Source organism: Petaurus breviceps, unplaced genomic scaffold (genome assembly GCF_028583685.1).
Source record: "Petaurus breviceps papuanus isolate PSGF00001 unplaced genomic scaffold, PetGlider_PUasm1.0 176, whole genome shotgun sequence".
Taxonomy (NCBI): Eukaryota; Metazoa; Chordata; class Mammalia; order Diprotodontia; family Petauridae; genus Petaurus; species Petaurus breviceps.
The window spans coordinates 7,587,926-7,610,161 of record NW_027185771.1 but is presented as its reverse complement, the minus strand read 5'-3'; the positions used below and the strand labels follow the sequence as shown (position 1 = coordinate 7,610,161).

Here is a 22,236-nt window from a genome sequence, read left to right as displayed (position 1 = left end):
CAGAGGAAGCTGAGCTCATCAGACAAGAGGTCTTTAACCAATTTACCAGAATGGAGTAAACATTTATGAAATACTGGCTGTGTGCCAGGCACAGTGCTAAATGCTATACAATATTAGCTTATTGGGTATCTACAGAAGAGAAAATTGGGGCAAGCAAAGGTTAAATGACTTGTTCAGGATCACCCAGCTAGTAAATGTCTAAAGCTGGATTTGAACTCCGGTCTTCCTAATTCTAGGGTAGCTACTTGGCACAGTGGATAGAGTACTGGGCCTGGAGTCAGGAAGAACTGACCCAAATCCAGCCTCAGACACTTACTAGCTGGGTGACCCTGGACAAGTCACATAATCATGTTTGCCTCAGTTTCTTCATCTGTAAAATGAGTTGGAGTAGGAAATGGCAAACCCCTCTAGTATCTTTGCTAGGAAAATTCCAAATGGAGAAGAGTCAGAAAAATGACTGAACAACAGCTTCTTCTTCTTTTTTTTTAAAGCAATTGGGGTTAAGTAACTTGCCCAAGGTTACATGGCCAGTTATTGTGTGGGTGTTAAGTATCTGAGGCTGGAACCGATCCAGGGTTCTCCCGACTCTGGGGCTGGCGCTCTTACTCACTGTGCCACTGAGCCGCCCCTGAACAACAGCTTCTTAAGTCTAGACCCAGCGTTCTATCCACTGTACCATCTCTGATTTGGGTTCCTCCTTTGTTCTATACACTCTTTTAGTCAACCTATATTTTATTCATTATTTTAAAAGCCTGATGCTTGCAAAGGATCTTGTTGGGAGACATGAGCCAGGTCCTAATGTTTCTAGGGGAGACTTTTGGGTGGAGACAATGAGCCATAGAAATGATTGGTATTATTGTTATTAGTAAGATGCTCTCAAAATTGAATTAATCTATCTGATGAAAAGATTCTAAAGGCTTTATTGACACATGAGTTACATGAAATTATCAGGCCATAAAGAGGGAAGAAGAACCATTCCATCAAGGCAGATAATGTGTCTCAACTGCTTGTAGCTGTTGGCTGTCCCAGCAAGAGCAGAACACTCTTTTTTTCCTTTAAAGAGTAAAATCTCTTGCAGGCAAAGTAAACCAAATGATTCAGTAAAATAACATGCAGTACTTATTGGGATGGGAAAGAATAGAATTTGGCAGGGTGAGAGAGAATTTAATAATTTTGGGGGTGAGAAAATAGAACTAAAGTGTATATCCCTAGCATCTCATACACTCCTGGGCATACGGTCGGTGCCCTATTAATGTTTATTGGACAAGTGGATGAATTGGATGTAAATTGACAGATGACCTGTGGTTAAGGAAGCAGGCAATCTGGTGTTGGATAACTTCATACAAAATGAATGTGTGACTAGTGCTGCCAGTTGTCCGTTGTGGAATAACTTCAAAAACTAATTACTTTTTTGACACTGTTACCCTCTGTCTCAATAGAGTTCTGGTCACTGGGAATTATAACCATCTTTGAGATTCTTTTTTCTGCCCCAGACTCCTGGCTTCTGACGTTTCTCTTGGTGTTCAGACATCAAGATGTTTTAATCATGGACTGTTCCAGATTTGAACTGAATACTGAATTACTAGGTTTTTGGAGTGCACAGAGAATGAGCATGTCAAAATTTAGGAGTGTTTCCTGACTTGAAGGAATTCCATACCCTCTGACCCTCCCTCTGACTCCCCTCACTCCCAACAGTCCCAACATTCAATATCCAGGTGTCAGGGAATGTGGGAATGGAGCTCCACACTGGAGAGAAAGCTTTTGAAATCAGCTGACCTCCAACTTTCAGCTTGCCCATTTCCTTCCCTCTCTCCATTAACCTCCCCTTCCCCAAGCTCCTCTACCATTTGGTAGAAGATCTACTGAAGGCACTGTCCAGGAATGTGTTCTTGTGCTATGGAAACTTGACATAGGGCAGGAGGCTGGAAAGAAAATCCAGCTGGACCAGTCATTTCCCAAGTGCTGTTGAGACTCCCGGCTGTCAAAGGCAATAGAATATTTCTTTGCCTTCTCCAATTTACCTTGGAACTGTGCCTATCCTCTATATACTAATGAAGCCACCGAACTTTCCCCGTATCTCTAGAGAGCACTGAGTTTGGGGATTTCGGGTATGGCTAGTGTTGAATTAGGACCACAGCCTATTGGGCAACAATGGGGCCTCTTCTGCCTGGAAAAAATGGAGTTGGGAGCTGATATATGGGGAGAGCAGCTGCATGTGACCATTACTGGGGGAGTCAAATAGTGGTTAGCTATGCTCAGCCAGCAGAGAAATGCTTTTTCCTTTGAATGGGAACCAGTAGAGGCTCCATACAGCCTTCCTCCAGCTGCTTCTCTGCTTTCTCCCTGTTTGGTATGCCGTTCCAGCAAGACTGGAAGGAAAGGGAAGGGTGACAGAAAAATGTGAAGAGTCCCACCAGAGTATATAGCAAGGAAGTGTGGGATGGACAGTGGCCAGGAATAGGTTCAGAATTGGGCATGCAACTGTTTTAAGTGCTTCACTAGGGATTTCCTCTTTGTGGACCTTGGGATATAACATTACTCTCAGCCTCCCTCCAGAGACTTGAATCAAAGGAACATTATGAACCATAGCACTATTCTTAGCAGTGAACAATGCCTGACCTGGGCTTGGCTTAGCTTTCTCTCTCTTTTTTTTAAATAAAAAAAAATCATTGATGCTTTTGTTTTTACATCACAATCATTTCTAGACATACTACCCCATTCTCCACCTCTGCCCAGTGAGCCTTTTAACAAAGAAAAATAGGTAAATAAAACTAGCCAACAGAATGTTGGTGTCTGGCACTATACATTGTATTCTATACCATAATCCTCCATCCTAAAGAAAAAGAGCTCTGCAGGCTTTTTTTTTCTTTTTAATATCTCATTTGAAGTTTTCTTTCCTTCTTCTCTCCTTCCCTTCCATTCTCCCTCTCTTTTTTCCTCCCTTCTTACATTTTTATTTCCTTCCTTCCTTTCCCTCCTCTTTCCTTCCTTATTTTAAATTGAATAATACTCTCAACAAATATGAGTAAACATAATCTGACAACACATGGGGTAAAAATTCAAATACAACCTAACCATTCTAATTGTTTACATATTGAGTAGAATAACAATAGCAGCCCCAAATAAGAACAAGATTGTTCATCTGTACCATGTCCCCTTTTAAATCTTTCTGCGTCTTATAAAGTTTTCTTGCCTCTTTTAAAAACTCTGTGTGTGTGTGTGTGTGAGAAAGAGAGATAAGAACAAGAGTGTACATCTGTACCAATTAAAAAAAGTAATTATGAGTAGAGGTTGAAAGAAAAAATGAGAGAAGGGAAAGGGAAGTGAGAGTGAAAGGGAAAGAGGAAGAGAGAGGGAGAGAGAGAGAGAGAGAGAGAGAGAGAGAGAGAGTGTTAGTTTATGGGTATGTGTCTATATGTCTTCTGGTAGTGTAGATATATTCCCCTTCTCCAAACCTGAGACCTAAACTGCATTTTGTGGTGATTGCCCCAGGTGCCAAAATTGCTGGTTATGGCTCTGGCAGGAAGAGATCTCTCAAGAGATAATAGGATAATAAGAGATAATAAGGAAACTCTGAAATTACCAAAAACAGTACCTAACAACAGATAGGATTTCCTCTAAGGAAAGGACTAGTCATGCCAATGTCAATTGCTGAGAACTGCAGAGGACTATTGAAACAATGATAGGAGGAGCCCTGAAAAATCAATGTTGCCCACCCATGGTTAGGTATTTGATGACTGTGAGCACCTCCTAGTGGGAGTTGTGAATCACCACGCAGAGAGGAGTTATAAAAAAGTACAGGTGCATGATTGTAATTGAGGTGATCTTGGGCTCAAGGGAAGGCTTGCCCATTGATCTGCTTCTGGCTTCTATTGTCTCCTTTACTAGTTTTATTCTCTTTGACCTGTAAATGCATCTCTGGCTCCCCGCTTCCTTGAACCTGTTAACTGTGTGCTTGCAAGAGAAAAGCTAAATCATGGGGCTATGACTCACTGAGGGGAAATGTGATGTAGTCCTTTGGCTGGACCTTATAAGACCTGAATTAAAATCTATGCTATCAAATGTTACTGTGTTATGGTGAACAGACCACTTTACTGCTATGGTCACTCTCAGTTCCCTTGTCTTTAAAATGGAGATGGTATTGTATGATGACCAAGTTTGATAGACTTAGTTCTTCTCAGCAATGCAAAGATCTAAAACAATTCCAAAAGACTCATGATAGAAAATGCTCTCCACATCCAGAGAAAGAACTATAGTCTGAATGCAGATGGAAGAATACTGTTTTCTTTGTTGTTTTTTTTTCTTTCTTGTGGTTTTTCCTTTTTGTTTTGATTCTTCTTTCACAACATGACTAATGTGGAAATGTCTTTAATTTGGTTGTACATGTATAGACTATATCAGATTGCATACCATTTTGGGGAGCAGGGAGGAGGGAAAAATTTAGACCTCAAAATCTTGTAAAAGTGAATCCCCAAAACTAAAAAATGAAGTGGAAAATATAAAATAAATAATTTTAAATAAAGATGTTAATTTTGTTGTGAAAAATGTACCTTTTTCAAAGTACTCTAAAAATGTAAGATGTCATTTCCATGTTTAGGTCTGTGAGTGAGTCATCAAAATGTCTAAATCCTCTCTTTGTGAAATCATCTCATTCATAGAAGTATCCCATTTTATAATGGGATTTCTCAAAGGAAAGATTTTGCCTTATTTGTTCTAAGTAAGTGTAAGTGCAACCCTATTTTGAACATCATATGATAAACTTTTAAACCCATGAAGTCATAAATAGACTGAAAACAAAAGACTTCCAATATTAGAGACCACTACCTCCTTTATCTCTATCTAGGCTATTAAGGGAATCCAGAGGTATTTTTTATGTATTCCCAGGCCTTTGAGTGGCTATCAAACTATGACATCCTTTAAACTAACCCTAGGTACTTCTAGAATCTTCAACTGGTCATGACTAGTTCAAATAGTCAAACACTCGATGTGTCTCAGTGTACTGATGAAGTACTAAATCATTGTCAAATCCAATATGACATTTCTTAGGTTCTTCATGTAATTGCTACACTTCATCTCCATCACTAAGGTTTTCTATAACCATTCCCCACAGTGTCCTCAAGTAATTCACTCTTAAAATAGACCTTATATAACTGAGGGGTTGGAAGGGTTTAGCCCTGTCTCAAGGTGGACAAGCAGATCTATTTGCTTGGACCTAAATAAATAGCCAATTACTGTTAGTAGGGATCTGGAACTACCTAGTTCATATTCAAGGGACTTTTCTCCTGACTATAATGGATCTATGTCTTCAAATTTGTGGGCTTCCTAGCAAAAGAAGCTGTAAGGCATAAGTATTGTTCATTGACTGGACAGAAAGGTCTTCTGACCCAACCTCCCCTACTCACATCTGCTAATTTCTGCTGTTAGCAGAATGAGAGGTCTTGTGGTCTGGTTCTGTAGACCGGAAATACAAGAAGAGACCCTCTCTGCTGCTGCTATGTCTCTGTGTATATCTCTTGTAAGGATCCCTGCCCAGTGACATTGTTCTACAGCAGAGGCCCTCAGAGAAATTGTTTTTCAGGACTCACATACTCACGTATTCCTCACATACTCACAAAGCCCTCTGGCAGGTGGATTCCACCGGGAGAGAAGTCCCTAAGTCTCCAGACCGGAGTGTATTTTATGTTTTTGAGTTGATTTGCTGAAATTTAACTCTTAGGGCAAGGTAGAAAGAGACCAAGTTGGAGTCATGGCTCTGTAATGGACTAGATCTGAGACTATGGACAAAGTGCCTCCCCTTTCTGGGTCTCAGTTTCTTAATCTGTAAAATGAGGGAGATTAAATTTCTAAATTCCATTTCAGCTTGGCCATTTTTGGTATCAATTCACCACTTACTGGAGGTATAGCAATTATTAACAAACTGCACAAATAATATCCATCATCTATATTCATTCAGGGCTGACCTTAACCATGGACAAAATAGGCAGCTACCAATGTATTGTGGGTTGAGGAGTCCTTGAAAGTTTTTCTGACCTCTTGTTTCTGCTGATGAATTTTATTATTTTGTTTAATTTTATAAAACAACCCTTTGGTAGTTTGGAATGCATGGCATTCAGATAACAAATTAATTTAGTTCATAATATTACTTTTTTATGTTGAAACAGTCTGATCGTAAATAATTACTATATCTCCAATTATTTAAGTCTTCTTTTATGAAAATCCTTCCTTTTAAAATAAAAACACCCTCACTGCCAGACTGGCTTGGTGCCTGAAAATTCCTCTGTTAATTTCTCTTTTGGACATGAGTTAAAATCTGGACTCAGATACTTGACACACTTACTAGCTGTGTGACCTTGGGTAAGTCACTTAACACTAATTGCCTTGTCTTCCCACCTCAAAAAAAAATTCTCTTTTGGGTTAATACCTTGAAAAATCCCTCTTCAAATGCAAATGGTACTCAAGATAGTCCAGTGCACAGAGCTATCATCAACCATGAATACCTCAATATGAACTAAATCATGCAATTTGATTCTTATATTTAATGAGAGCAGGGGGAATGTGATATGGAATAAGTAATTTTTTTATTAGAATGCAGGGATTAGGGATGTCTGAAGTATGAGGTGGGATTTTATGTTGGGTGGACTTTAAGGAACCACAGGCTTACTTGAAAACCATGGATTTCTGGAGGAGCATTCATTCCTGTGTTATACGGAGCCAATAAAAAGAAGAGGCACTGATATTTTGCCTGCTTCATATTTTTTTTCCAGGATTGGCCCTGCATCAATAATATTATTTAAGGAAATCACTTAACATTTCTTAAGCATCCCTGTGTGTATAGCAATAATGTCAAATAGAAAAGGATTCCTGCAGGCAGCATATTGACTCGGAAAACCACAAATTAACATTATCTATATTGTAATGTATATTAATTTATTTTGTTAAATCTTTCCCAATTGCCTTTTAATCTGGTTTAGGCTGCTCTGAATCTTCGTGAGTTTGACATCTCTGGTGTACCCCTAGAATAGGGCTAGGGACTTAGAGAGATGTCCAAACTCACAGACCTTTTAGTCTTATAGGGTTGAGTAAGGAGTGCATAGTGCTATTGAAGACATGCTGCTAAAAGTCAGGGTGTTACTCAACCTATTTGAGCCCCGGAAATTAGATAATTGATCTCTAAGATTTCTTCCCACACTAGTGGCAGACCCCAAATTATACCATGTCCTTGCCACCAAATCACCAAGTTGTTTTTCTCCAGAGTAAGAGTTGCATTGAAGTCTGGTTCTTCTTGAAAAAAGAACAGTCAAGCCTCTGTTTCCAACTTTTTTTTTATTTAGTGAAGGTTCTGCATTTCATCAAATCCTCTAAATATTTATCTTAACATTCTTCCTATAATTTCAAATTATTTGCCGTATTTTAGTGAGAGTTTCATGTTTCCTGTTACACAACTTTTTCCCTTCATAGATACAGGCAAGTAAATCTTTAGACCTTGTCATGAATGGTTGGGTGGGGTATACCACCACCATCTTGCAAAGCCTGAGTCTCATAATGTTACCTATGACCATTTCAGAGCAATTCAGAATGGGCTGTTCAGTGGGTCTATAAGCCTTAAAAATAATGGGTTTTGCTGTTGAGTTAAGCAACACTGATTCCAGTAACATAAGTTGCTATTCTGGAATAAGAGATTAACTTGGGACCAACGAAAACCCAAGGAGTTTCCAAAGGAATCTCTTCTGGGTACAGATCATTGGTGCAGTGATCCAGGTCAGTTGGTGGTGGACAGAGTAAGAAAGGGGCCTCCACTGATCCTGCCCATAAATGATAGCCAGAATTTTCATTGCACTTAAAGGTTTGCAAAGCAGCTGACAGATATTATCTCCTTTAATCCTCACAATAACCCTGGAAGGGAGGTGCTTTTATTATCCCCATTAAGGGGATGTGTGTGTTTAATGCATTTTCCATTTTGGACCATTTACATGAAAATGAAAATGTGAGAAATAATGTAATCATAGTAATAGTTATTCACTCAGGCAAAAGCCATACAAGGGATAAGTAAGGGGTCAATGGATTTTTTACTTCCCTGGAGTGATCTGTGAACTGAAAGAGAAGGGCCACTCTCCCAATATTCCCAAGTCTGTGGCTGCTTGACTGAGTTGGTTAGAGCAGAGTATGTATGTGGTCAAGATTCTGGGTTAGATTCCTGTACGGTCCAAATAACTTCGCCTTATCTCTTGGCCATCACTTCCCCTAACCACAGCCAGCTGTCTTACAGATGTGAGATCTTGAGCACAAGTGGATGTGGGTGAAGGATTATGGTTGGATCAGTGCAAATTTCCTTTCCTAACTGGAAAAGCAGTCCATATCACCCAGTCCACTCAGCCCAGAAAAGGAATAGTATCTTCACAGAAGACCAAAGCAAAGTCTCTCCCAGAAAGGAGCGGGACATAGGACTTCAGTCTGGAAGAGACTTCTCAGGTTATCTCATTCAGTCTCTCCCCAGAGGTCAATTAACACAGGTAGGAAGTAACAGAGCAACAATTTGAACCCTTGTTAGTAGAACTAACCTTGTCTGTGGAGTAGCAGCCATTAAGCCAACAAAGTGGATGAGATGAGGCAAGGAAGGGAACAAGAATTTATGAAATACCTACTATGTATCATAGGCAGCTAGGTGGGATAATGGATAGAATGCTGGGATTATCAAAGACAGGAAGACTCATCTTCATGAGTTCAAATCTGATCTCAGTAACTTACTGTGTGACCCTGGGTAAATCACTTAATCCCACTTGCCTCAGTTTCCTCATCTGTCAAATGAGTTGGAGAAGGAAATGGCAAACCACTCCAGTGTCTTTGCTGAGAAAACCTCAGATGGGGTCATAAGGTCACTGAAATGACTCAACAATAACAACAGCTATGTTTCAAGAATTTTACAAGTATTATTAAAGTGATCCTTTCATCAACCCTGGGAGGTTGCAATCTAAGCTACATCTGTATTCAGATAGTCACAAGACCTCACAAGAATAGTTCCAATATATAGACCCATGTCATATAAAGGCTTTTAATGTAAGCAAGAGGTAGAGTCCTCGGTCTCTACTAATCCTCTTCAGACAGATGAGTGTTGCTCAAAAAGAAGTACTGGCTTTGCAGTCAGAAGATTTGAGTTCAAATCCTAGCTCTGCTACTTTGTACATATGGGCCCTTGGGCAAGTAACTTCACACTTCTGGGTCTGAATTTGCAGTTGAGGAAATTGAGGTAGACAGTGGTGAAGTGATTCACCCAGGGTCACACAGCTAGTAAATGGATGAGGCTGGATTTGAACTCAGGTCTCCTTGATTCCAGATCCAACATTCTATCCACTGAGCCAGCTAAGCTGTCCTCCACCCCCACCACAATAAAGGGTCTCTCTTAGCACTAGGTTTTTTCTCAATTGATCTCTGTATTTTATCATTCCTTCTAAACCCAGAATGTAGAAAAGGAAGCTTGGGCTAGCAGAACAGACACTGGATTAGGAGTCTGGGGATTTGGGTTGGAAATCCTTTCCCTTCACTCACTACCCATGTTTTCTCGAGCAATTTGGGCCTCTGTTTCCCCATCTGTGAAGTGGGTTGAACTCAAACCCATGAACTTCGGAGGTTTATTTACTGGTGCAAAGCTTTCAGATACTAAGCTAAGTCAATTCTCAAATATTTTGCTGAAATTATGGCCTCCAGGAGGGAAATACAGGGGTTTTCTCTCCATATGATGAGAATAGCTCACATTTCCATCATGCTTTGAGGTTTCTTAGACACGACAGCCCTGTGAGATTAAGTGTTCTTCTTGCCATTTGGCTCAGAGGGGTCAAGGGACTGGCCCAGGGTCACACAGCTAGTAAGGTTCAGAAGTGGTAATTCTTGGTGCTGACAGACTACACAAAGCTGCTGGGGGAGCCTTCCCTTTGCATGTTATACTTCCATATCTCTACCTCTAGTCCCTGGCCCACATGAGGATGTGGGAAGGTAGTTGCTGATAGGGTCATAGACACTGGGCCAAATTTCCCCCAGGGATCTCAGTACTCCCACATGCAGTTTCTGTAGGAACTGTGACAATGAGTTCATAAATACTCCTTGTCCTCCAAATGACTTCATCCATGAAGTGGTGGGAGTCTGTCTTGGGGAAGACTGCAGATTTGATCCCAACATTTAAAATCCCAAACAAACCCCTTTTTCAGAAGAACCAAACCAGCTGTTATCTAACAAAAGGGATTCTTCAGATGTCGTTACTGTGTTAAGAATGGTTCCTTACAATAGATGATCTGATTATTTTTTAATGAAAAGAATATTTACTGGAGGGACGGCTGAACCTAGCGGCATACTGATTTCAGCCAAACGGCTTAAACTATATTTTTCCCCTTCAAAAGTTTTAAATCTGGCAAAACCAGTATATGGGATTTTTGTCTCCAAAGCATCCCAATCCCTGCCCTCCCTCTCCCACCCTCCCACTTCTTTAATTTTTCAACCCATGTGTGTTTCCAGGGAAATGAGAGCCATATGTCTCTGATTCATTTACACTTTGCTCATCAAAATATAGAGTTTTGTAAGAGCTAATAGATTCCTGGGAAGCCTTATGAATCCTTTTTATAAGCCTCTTACAGATTCTCTTTTCTTCGAGCCAAGTATTAACGGGGCTTGGACTTCAAAAGGCTTAAGTTTGGTTCAAAACTTAGAACCTCTGGTGTTTGAGTGGGTACTGAGCTTGGCAGGACATTATCTCTCCAGTTTAGGCTAAGCCAAGCCAGGCAGTGTGGAAAGGCCCCAGAATTTCTGCAAAGTTATTAGCTCATAGACTCAGAGATTTAAAATTGGAAGGGAACTTGGGGATTATCGAGGCCAATCCCCTTTATTTGACAGAGCAGGAACCTGAGAGCACAAGAAATCACATGAGAAGCAATTGGAACTATGGTCCTCTCATGCCAAATCAAGCCCAACACCATCTAGGTATAGAATTGAAAATGCAACCCAGAATGACCCGTGACTGGGCCTGAATTCAAAGAAAATTAACAAACTGATTTTACTTCTAAATCTTGCATGTAATGATGTTAGGTTAAATTGTATTTAGATATTGAGAAACCTGCTTGTCCATAAATAGATGAACTCTGCCTGTTTGGGAAGTGAATGATACTGTATTAAAAACAACAACAAATACTCACTGTTTGGATTTCTTTCTTTCTCTTTAGGTTAGCAAGGGGCACAGAGCTAGAAATCCAGGAGAAACTGTTGCTTTAACAGGTATTGTCAATCATATTTTCCTTCACTCATGGTCTTAACATTTCTGCCTATATAATTTTGTCATGTCTGGAATTACATGCCTCTTTATACTCTGTGTCCCCTACTATCCCACTCCCTTCGTCGGTTATCTTAATGAACATGGCTTCGTGAAGTATGGATCACGTTTTTCACATGTTTCCTAACCTCCTGTTGTCACACTGCCTTTTAAAACATTGTTTTGGGGTAATTATGGTGACCCATGGGTTTTATGTCCAACCCAGTTTTTCTCTTGTCTCCTTTATTACAAAGTGTGTTTCTTCTGTCCACAATTAGCTCCAGACAGGAATGACTTTGGGCCTCTCCCCAAAGCAATATCAGAGGGTCACAGTTCTAGGGCTGGAGACCATCTAGTTGGATCATCTCTTACATATAAGGAAACTGAGCTTATGAGGTTAAATGATTTGTCCACAACCATAAGCTAGAGATGGAATTTGAACCTGTGTTTTGTGTGTCCAAATCCAGAACGATTTCTCCCCTCTACCATCTTTGGCTAATGTAGAGGTGGGGAACCCATGGTCTTGAGGCCATATATGGCCCCCTAGGTCCTAAAGTATGGCCCAGAAACCACTCTTGAAGACCTAGAGGGCCACATGTAGCCTTGAGGTTTGCCACCCCTGGTGGCTTAGCAGGCACTCACAACAGGTGCATTTCAAACCCCGTAACCACACGCTCCACTGTTTGTGCGAAGGAGCAAACTGTGCTTGTTGGAACAAGGTTGAGAAAGCTGTGGGACTGAAGGAGGAACAGGTGTGTGCCTGAGGATGTGGGGCACTGAATTATTGATTCCTCCGCCTTGAAAAGGCTTATTTGGAAAGGTCAGAAAGGAGCCCTGGAGCTTGCATGGCTGGTTTTAGCCCTAGGAGACCGACCCATATGCAGTACAGGTAGGGAGGAGCCCAGATAGAGAGGGAGCACTTAGCCGTGTGTTTGGGGGTGCTCGAGTGGCAATGGCCTGGGCTGAGGGATGTGGGGGTTATATAGGAGTTATCTGTAAAGATGAGTGAATCACGGGGGTTTGCAAAGTAAAGAATGATGCATAGGATGATTACAACAACGTAAAGGAAGGCAAGATTGAACGACTTTAGGATTCTGATCCAGTCCAAGCCAACATGACTCCAAAAGACCAACACTGAAGCGTGGGCTCCAGCTCTTGGAAGGAACATTGGACTACAGGTAAGGGAGATAGAATGGGTCATACATTTTCAGATGCGGCCAAGGTATTGAGGTGATAGAACTTCCATTGGGGTTGGAGTGAATTAATATTTAGTGAGAGAGAGATAGGAAAAGAGCATAGATTAAAAATACAGGGATGAAAATAACCTTCAGAAGGGGCGTCCACAGCAACTTTGTTTCTACACTTGTTACATTTTTTTTTTAGATTTTTATTAATTTGTTTGTTTCCTTTTAGTTTACAGGATTCAATTCCACAATTCCTTGAGTTTCACATTTTGTCCCCCTCCTTCCCCTCCCTTCCCCATGGCGGCTTATAGTCAAGTATAGGACCTGTAAATACTTTCACCTTATACATTAGTCAGGTTATAAGAACGGATTGTACCAGCTGGAATGAAAAATGGTAAAGAGGATATAAAACCAAATAAGAGAAGGAAAAAGATCAGGTATTTTGCTTCCACCTGGTTATAAACTTAGTTTTTTCTAGTTCTTTCTCTGGATGCACATATTTCTCTCCATATTGAGTCTTTTGGGATTGACTTATATCACTGCATTGCTGAGAAGAGTCCAGTCTATCAAAGTTGCTGGTGGAGTTGTGAACTGATCCAGCCTTTCTGGAGAGCAATCTGGAATTATGCCCAAAGGGCTATAAATACTTTCATACCCTTTGATCCAGCAATACCACTCCTAGGGTTATATCCCAAAGAGATCATAGAAATGAGAGAAAGACCCATATGTACAAAAATGTTTATAGCAGCTCTTTTTGTGGTGGCAGAGAATTGGAAATTAAGGGGGTGCCCATCAATTGGGGAATGGCTGAACAAGCTGTGGTATATGCATGTTATGGAATACTATTGTGCTATAAGAAATGAGGAGCAGACCGTCTTCATATTTACCTGGAGAGGCTTAAAAGAACTGATGCTGAGTGAGAAGAGTAGAACCAGGAGAAATTTGTACACAATTACGGACACAACGTATGTGTGATGACCAACTTAGATACACTTGTTACATTTAATGTACACTTTAATTGTTTCGATTACAAACCTCTTTTCTCATTCTTTGCACAGTGAAATGTTTGTTTGCTGAAGATTGTGAAGATGATAAAACATAACTTTTTAAAAGGAAAGAGTAACCAGAGAGTGAGGAGGAGATACAGGAAGTGAGAGAGAATCAGGTCTGAGGTGAGTTTACAGTTGAGGGTGGGGCTAGCTCTGCATTCATTGGTCCCCAGTGTAGGATTGTGGGTAGGAGTCAGGGTCCTAAAGATACTGTGCATCACTGCTTCCATATAATCAAGATGGGAAATAAGGAATAGGATGTTGTAAATTATATTTAGTCTCTTACCATTTGTCGGAAGCAGCCATTTCTCAATAGCAGCCATTTCTCAGTATCCTTCAGCTTTTTGGGGAAGAAAATGTTGGTTTGCTGGAAAGGATAGCACAGTGACCCTTGATTTGGAGTATGAGAGGCTGTGAGTGAGAGTTTCATGCCTGGGGATCAGAGAAGAAAGAATGGTTGGTTTTATTTTGTTTTGTTTTTTAACTTGAGGGTGAGGCATAGGACTAGATCTGTAATTTCATTGGTCTAGAACAGGAGTTTTTAGTCTTTTTAGTGTCCTGAACCCCTTTGTCAATCTGGCGAAGTAGGTGGCATGGTGGATAAGGTACTGGACTTGAAGTCAGGAAGACCTGAGTTCAAATCCAGCCTCAGATACAGCTGTGATATCCTAGGCAAGTCACTTAACCCTATTTACCTCAGTTTCCTCATCTGTAAAATGAACTGGAGGAGAAAATAGCAAACCACTTTACTATCTTTGTCGAGAAAACCCCAAATGGAGTCACAAAAAGTTAGACATGACTCAACTGAACAATAATAACAAAACACTACTGTAGTTTGTTGTCTATTTTCACAATTGAAAGAGATGCTGGGGCGGCCAGGTGGTGCAGTGAGTAAGAGCACTGGCCCCGGAGTCAGGAGACCCTGTATTGGTTCTGGCCTCAGATACTTAGCATCCACACAAAATAAGTGGCCGTGTAACCTTGAGCAAGTTACTTAACCCCAATTGCTTAAAAAAAAGAAAGAGATGCTAAATTTCAGTTAGAGCTTTGTGGGAAAAAAATGTATTTTTCCCATTGAATTTAATGGAAATTCTGAAAACTATCCATGAGGTGCTTGGATTCCAGACTAAGAACCCTTTGTGTAGGGAATTCCCAGTCAGAAATTTTCTCTAGCAATGGATATCCCCACCTGCTCTTATATAGTCATAGAGAGTTCCCTGGACCACTGAGAAATGACTTGCTCAGGGTCACATAGGCATGACTTGAACTCAGGTCCTCTCACTTCTTACCCTGGCTCTCTATCCAGCTTCCTCTTCTATCTCTTGGTGGTTTATATTGAACACTGAGCTGTGTCTGTAGGAACGTGGTATTTTTTCATGATTATAACCAGAAACACATTAAATGCAGCCAAATAACATAAGGGGAATTCCCCTTCAAGAAGGAGCTTCTCTTTCAGGCATGGCTTGGAATAAATGGTCTCTGAGATTTCATCCAACACTAAGATTCTGGGATTCTGGGCATGGTGTTGGCCCAGCCTCTTGTTCTATCTAGTTACATGAAGACTTGGCAGGGGCCTCTATGTCATTTTTAAGAATCTTTAGCCCTCCCTAAACCTGGGATTGCTGTGACTGAAATCATCTCTTTGTGACTGTCTGAGCCTCAATGGAATACATTTGTTATACAAAGAAAGACCTTGAATACTTCTCTTTCCCCCAATTACTACTAGACTTGGATAAGAAGAATGGGTATATTGTAGCTGTCTCCAAGTGTTTGAAGAGCTGTCAGGAGGAAGAGAAATTGGGCAAACTCTGCTTGACTCCAAAGGGAAGGACTAGGGACAATGGACGGAAGCTGAGAGGCAGTCAAGTTAAATTGAAAAAAAAAAAAGCCAAACCTCAAATATTCACAGCTAGGTACCACAGTGAATAGAGTTCCGGACCTGTAGTCAGAAAGAACTGATTTCAAATTCTGTCTCAGATTCTTACTAGCTGTGTGGGATTTGGGGCAAGTCACTTAACCTATGCTGCCTGAGTTTCTTCAGCTGTGAATGGGAATAATAATAACACCTACCTCCCAGAGTTCTTATGTGTTTCAAATGAGATGATATTTGTCAAATGTTTAGTGTAGTGCCTGACACACATCATAGGCACTTAAGAAGTACTTTTTTTCCTTCCATCCCATCATACCCTTCAAAACCCAGTGATTGTTACTCAGATATTCTTTCCTTTATACTGAAGGTCTTTCTCCTTTTTGCTTATAGAATGTGTTGCTTAGCAACAAATGGAATTATTAAATTCAAGCAGGACGTGCCTTGGACCTTGCAACATAGGACACATTTTTTTTTCATTTCTTTTTTCATTTTCTGGAGACAGTTCTTGAGATTGGCACTTTGTTTACTCAGTTTAGAAATCCTAGGCAGTTTTGTGCAATATTTCCTACTTTAGGGAGTTCAAGGTTATTTTGTTCTGCTTTGTTCTGTTTTTACTTGTATTCTTTTGGGAGGCCTATAATCCCTTAATTGTCTCTACATAGCTTGTCTTCAAGATCAGTATGATTTGTTTGTATGGAGAGCATGTTTTGATTATTGCTGTATATTTCTCTTCTTCCAGACTGTCCTTCACTTCTATGTATTTGCATTGCCAGTGTGTTCTTACTTTTCTATCTGTGGTGACATTTGCCACTCTTTTTCAAGTTTTCCTGTTATGTCAATTATGTCTGATGTGTAGTCCATGCATTCTGCCTTCATAACTCCTATTTCCCTTTTTAAAACATTTGGGAACAATTTGCTACAATTCTATGTTCTCCTAAGAACCCCCAGGTTCCTTTGCCTAATCAGGTATTAATTCATTTTCTTTTGTTTTACAATATTCATAGATGTTTGGACTACTTTAGCTAGGCTAAAGGCCATATTATCTTCTGTTATTGCTTTCTTCCATGATGATTTCTTTTTATGATCAAGGACTTTAACTGATTTATTTTTTCCCTGAGGTCTTTCATTTCATGGCCGTCTTTTCCCTGTCACTCATTTTCTGACTCTTTCCTCTTTGATATCAGTTACCAGGGTATTTGGATCTCAAAGCTGTCTCTCTTTCCTTCTACACTGTAGAGTTCACATTCCACCAGCCTCAGTCTTTATACCAAGTGACTTCCTGGGGCATAGAATTGACTCCTGCTTTCCCATCCTATTTCCCTTAGGTTAGTGGAGTGCTAGCCACAAATGCCAGTGTTCAGCCTCAATTCCCTCGTTCTTCAGTTCTTTTTTATTGTTGTTGATCATCCTTCATTATTTTTAATAAAAGTAGTAATTTTATTTTTTCCTAATTATGGATCAAGACAATTTTGGGCATTCATTTTTACAAGATTTTGAGTTTAAATTTTTTTCTCCTTCCCTTACCTCCCCTCCCCTCTTCCTAAAATGGTAGGCAATTTGATATAGGTTATATATGTGTCATTATATAAAACATATTTCCATATTAGTCACAGTTGTGAAAGAACAAACAGATCAAAAAGGGAAAAAACTGCAAAATAATAAAGTAAGTGAAAAAAGTATGCTTCAGTCTGCATTCAGAGTCTATCAGTTATTTATCTAAATATGGATAGTATTTTCCTTTGCTAGTCCTTTGTACTTGTCTAAGATCATTGTGTTGCTATGAAGAACTCTACTCCTCAGTTCTATGGCTGAGTAATATTTCAGCAAAGAAAACTGCCATGCTGGCATCCTCGTCAGAGTAAGCTTCTGCCTTTTGTTTTTTCACAGTAGCAATGAGGGGCAGAATTGAATTGCACTGCAAGCCCATGGGATGGCTTAGGTAGCCCTGCCAGAGCACAGTGGCCAGGGAGGAAGGGGGTGATAAGTGAGTGTTAGGGGTCAGGGACTAGCCTTTTCTACTACCAGTTCATCCAGTTTTTTACCTCATTAAAATTCTTGGTGCCTTAGACTATGAAGACAGCTGAAATTGCTTTGTTTCTTGCACATAAATTCTATTTTGGAGAGGTTGTAAGGATTGTAGTCTAGTCTTCCATTTTGTTGGTCATGTGACCTAGAAATCCATCCCAATGTTTCTAAACCTCTGTCATTTTTCAGAAACCATTCTCTGTCCCACCTTTCCTGCTGACTACTCCCTTATTCTCATCTCTTTCAACCCAACCTTTCCAATATTACTCTCTAAAGGACGTTCAGCTCTTCCACTGTGGTCTCTGGAATGCCCACTCTGTAGGCAAGTTTACTTTTATCTTAAGCTTTTTCCTTTCTATCTCTCTCCATCTTCTTGTTCTTGCCAATACCTGGAACCCTCCTGATTACGCAACTTCCCTAACCATTCTTTCCAACTCTGGTTGTACTTTCCTTCATACCTTCCAATTGACTGGTCAAGTTAAGGGAGCTGGAGTCCTCCTTGCTCACCACTCCTACTTTTAAGATCTCCTTTTCCAATCATCATTAAGTAACTTCTCCTCCTTTGAGGTTTACTGAATCCATATTTAACACCCAATCAAGATTCTGGTGTCTTTCATCTATAGACTACCAAGACACTTTTCTTCCTTCCTCAATGAACTCAGTTCCTAGCTGCAATCTCTCTCTTCTCCTTAACTCCTGCAGTCATACCAGGATACTTCAACATACATATTTATACTCCTGCAAAGATCCTAATTTCACAGATCCTCAACTTACTAATTTACCACAATTTATTCTTTTTCTTTTTTAATTTATGATTTAAAAATAATTAATTTTTAGTTTTCAGCTTTCACTTCCATAAGATTTTGAGTTCTAAATTTTCTCCCCATCTCTCCCCTGACCCCTCCCCAAGATGGCATGTAATCTTATATAGGCTCTACATATACATACCATGACCTAAGATGTTCATACCTTTGATCTTACCATCATTGACAAATGAACTACTTCCATGTTCATGAACTCTGAAATAACCTTATCTGATCTCAATCTGTTGTCATTCCATCTCTCCCTTTTCCTTGCAATACTGAAACATGTTCTTTATCTTCACTGTGATCTCCAATCCATCCACCACTCTTTTACTTCCCAGGCCATCAGGCCAACATTATCTGTACCCTTTTTTCCTATAGTTATTTCTTGGTGAACCAATCAGGTTCATACTGTCCTCTTCCTTTTACTACTTATCCCTTATCCTATTACCAATATTGTCCTGCCAAGCATCAGTCTTTAGATTATTCCCACCTTGTCCTACCTTCACTCCTATCCATGTGTTGCTGTACAAAGCTGGACAAAAATAAATCTGTGCTGGCTAGGTCCATTATGAATTTATATTATATAAACTCAAATGGTCCCTCACCATGTCAAGGCAATTCTTTTATATCTTCCTAATCCATTTACTATCACACTCACCACAGGGCATTTTCCAAACATTGTCATTTCTTCCCAGCCCCTTGTGGTAACCCAGCTAGTAAGTGGTGGCAACAGGACATGAATTTGGGTCTTTCTTGACATTTGTTTTGATGTCTTTTCTATTAAGTCACATCTTTAGGACTTGCTATGGTCAAAGATATCCACTGAAGGATGGTCAGTGTCCAGGTAGTGAGTCTTCTGTGCTTGGCTGGGTAAGTCTTCTGGCAGTAGACAAAACCAGACCTATAATCATACTTGCTTGCATGGTAGGACCAAGCTGTGTTTTTGTTTCAGTGGTATACAGGTTTTGAGATCATCGAGCGGTACAATGGTTATGGTGTTGGACTTAGAATTGATAAAACCTGATTTTGAATCCTACCTCAGCCAATTACTAGCTGTGTGACTTTGGGCAAATTACTTAACCTTTCTCAACCTCAGTTTCCTCATTTGTAAAATGGGAATAATAATAGTTCTGGTCTCATAGGGTTGTTGTGAGGAGGATCAAAGGAAATAACTTTTCTAAAATGCATTGTAATACTTAAAGTACTACATAAATGATTGTTGTTGTCATTGTTGTTGTGCCCTGTTTCATCTCCATGAAATGCTGAGGTTGGGACCTGTAATGTAATGCCAAGGAAAGGCAACTTCCCAGGTTCAAAATACCAGCATAGGTGCTCTCTATTTTATTTAGTGACAAACCAAGAACAGAGAAGATCAAAACATGACATCATTCAAAATACAGCATTTACTAAGGTGATTAAATAATCTCCAAGGACTACCCCACCCCAGGACCTTCCAATCATTCAATCAATTACAAAGTCCCTGCTCTAAATACTTCTCCACCCCTAGGCTATACCTTCATTTGGTCCACCACAAAACCTCTCTTCTCAAATGGAGATTAGTTTCCAAACATAAGTAAAGTACCTTCATTTGTCAATCACAGAGCACAATAAGGTCAAAAGTTCCCCACCCCTGGATCACAATTGAGTCTACCCCAGAGTTACATCAAGTTTAAACACAGCACTTAATACCCAAATGGAGGTCTTTTCTTCATCTTGACACGAGGCAAGTTCTCAGCAATCTTAGTTCCTGGGGAGACAAGGCTTAGCAAGGCCATAAGATACATTGCCAGTCCCTTCATGAATTTATCCTCTGTCTGTAGAACAGTCCTAGAACCCCTGAACACATTAGCAAAGCCCTCTCCCAGGATTTCTGTAAACATCCAACAAGAAAATCCTTCTTCAGGGCTTCCGAACCAACAGAAAGGTTCCCAGACCCCTGCAACAACAGCACTGTCCTTCACCAGTGGACAGTATTCACTCTGTCTGCAGGACAGTCTCCAGACCCCTGCAACAACAGTACTGTCCCTCACCAGTGGACAGTATTCACTCTCTGTCTGCAGGACAGTCTCAGGGCTTCTTAGCGAACAGCCAGGTTCCAGGACTTCTTCAACAAAAGGACTGTCTTTCACCAGTGGACAAATCTGGCAAAACAACATCAAAACAGACAGACAAAGTACCAGCAAAACAGCCATGTCTCCTGAGGCCTTGGCAGCTCAGGGGGCAGGTCTCAAAAGTCCAGGGCCATTCAAAGCGGCCACCAGCAATTCTCTTAGTCTCTCTCTCTCTCCACGAGGTGCTGCTTCCAAAAAGATCTTCCGCCTCTCTCTAGTGTCTCTCCAAATCTACCTCACCAGCTCCTCCCAGTTCAGGACTTTCTTTTCACATCAACAAGCCCATCCCACAGGTGGGATTAACAAACTCTGGGTTTTAACACAATCAATTTGAAAACCAAGCCAATACAGGGGAATCTTTAATTGCCATTACTATCACAGGACCCCAGAGAACATCTTTAAGCTCTTTAAAAGAAACCCCCTCTATATAACCTCCTACCTCCCCAATTTTTGTCTGAGAGTTTTCAGTGAGAAGGAATTCATTACTTTCTGAGAAGTCCATTCAACTTTGGGAGAGCCCTAATGATCAACTTTATACTTCTATTGGGTTGAAATCTGCCTTTCTGTTGATGATTGCTATTTATCACTCCTACTTCTTCACTCTGGAGACAAGGAGACAAGGGTAATGAGCCCAACCTTTTTCCTATGTTGCCACTCTTCAGAAACATTAAGAAAAAGTTAGGCAAAGAAGAGACCAAGCTATCACTCTTCGCAGATGATATGATGATATACTTAGAGAATCCTAGATAATCAAGTAAAAAACTGCTTGAGACAATAAATAAATTTGGCAAAGTTGCAGGATATAAAATAAACCCACAGAAATCCTCGGCATTCCTATATATTTCCAATGAAACTCAACAGCAAGAAGTAGAAAGAGAAATCCCATTTAAAGTTACTGCAGACGTTATAAAATAGTTGGGAATCTACCTGCCAAAACAAACCCAGGACCTGTATGATCATAACTACAAAACACTTTTCACACAAATAAAGTCAGATCTAACTAATTGGAAAAATATCAATTGCTCATGGCTGGGTCGAGCTAATATAATAAAAATGACAATTTTACCTAAATTAAATTATATATTTAGTGCCATAACAATTAATTTACCAAAAAACTACTTTATAGAGTTAGAAAAATAGTAACAAAATTCATCTGGAAGAATAAACGGTCCAGAATATCAAGGGAATTAATGAAAAAAAAAATGCTAGGGAAGGTGGACTAGCTTTACCAGATTTCAATCTGTACTATAAAGCAGCAGTCATCAAAACTACTTGGTACTGGCTTAGGAATAGAGGAGTGGATCAATGGAATAGATTAGGCACACGAGATTCAGAAGTCAACAACTACAGTAATGTATTGTTTGATAAACCCCCAGACCCTGGTTTTTGGGATAAGAACTCACTATTTGACAAAAACTGCTGGGAAAACTGGAATATAGTATGGCAGAAACTGGACATAGACCATTATCTAACACCATATACCAAAATCCACAAGTCTAAATGGGTTCATGACCTAGGTATAAAGGTTGATACTGTAAGCAGTCTGCTAAAACAAGGAATAGTTTACCTATCAGACTTGTGGAGAGGGAATGACTTTATGACGAAACAGGAATTAGAGAACATTATAAAATGTAAAATGGATAATCTTGACTACATGAAATTGAAAAGTTTCTGTACAAATAGAGCCAATGGAACCAAGATTAAGAGGGAGGTGGGAAATTGGGAAAGAATCTTTACAACCTATGTCTCTGACAAAGGACTCATCTCTAAAATATACAGAGAACTGAGTCAAATTTATAAGAATACAAGTCATTCCCCAATTGATAAATGGTCAAAGGATATGAACAGGCAGTTTTCAGAGAAAGAAATTAAAGCTATCTATAAGCACATGAAGAAATGCT

The 22,236-nt window shown here is 40.0% G+C and overlaps 1 protein-coding gene and 1 long non-coding RNA gene across 3 annotated transcripts in view; one reads left to right on the top strand and one right to left on the bottom strand.

Annotated features, from left to right (window-relative positions):
- The window catches only part of ZNF469 (zinc finger protein 469), a 745,539-nt gene that overhangs the window by 98,557 nt on the left and 624,746 nt on the right, over positions 1–22,236 (top strand). For both annotated transcript variants that reach the window (XR_011167866.1, XM_069085577.1), the window contains 2 exons: positions 11,205–11,256; positions 13,533–13,646. The gene's annotated coding sequence lies outside the window, so the exon portion shown is untranslated. The remainder of the gene's footprint in view (positions 1–11,204; positions 11,257–13,532; positions 13,647–22,236) is intronic.
- The window catches only part of LOC138159330 (uncharacterized), a 53,604-nt gene that overhangs the window by 11,405 nt on the left and 19,963 nt on the right, over positions 1–22,236 (bottom strand). The window contains exon 2 of the long non-coding RNA XR_011167867.1: positions 13,810–13,955. This is a non-coding gene — a long non-coding RNA (uncharacterized lncRNA). The remainder of the gene's footprint in view (positions 1–13,809; positions 13,956–22,236) is intronic.